The following is a 250-nucleotide window of genomic DNA, read 5'->3' on the forward strand; positions in this document are numbered from 1 at the left end:
CAAACTAGTTCGTTTTTATGCATTTAGTTTGTCGTGTAATTGCAATCCTAACATGGTTTGTTTCTATCAGTTCATGATGCAATCAAAACAAGCAAACCTATCGGCCAAACAAAGATCAAGCCACATGGCTATTTGATTCAATTCAACACTATTCCTAGAATAAGTTCTAAGTGTAATTGCAATCAATCAATGTGATTAAGTTATGGTATGAATGCAACAAGGCCATACGGCCACGAGTATGATCAAGTCT

The sequence above is a fragment of the Brassica oleracea genome, chromosome C3 (genome assembly GCF_000695525.1).
Source record: "Brassica oleracea var. oleracea cultivar TO1000 chromosome C3, BOL, whole genome shotgun sequence".
NCBI classification, from domain to species: domain Eukaryota; kingdom Viridiplantae; phylum Streptophyta; class Magnoliopsida; order Brassicales; family Brassicaceae; genus Brassica; species Brassica oleracea.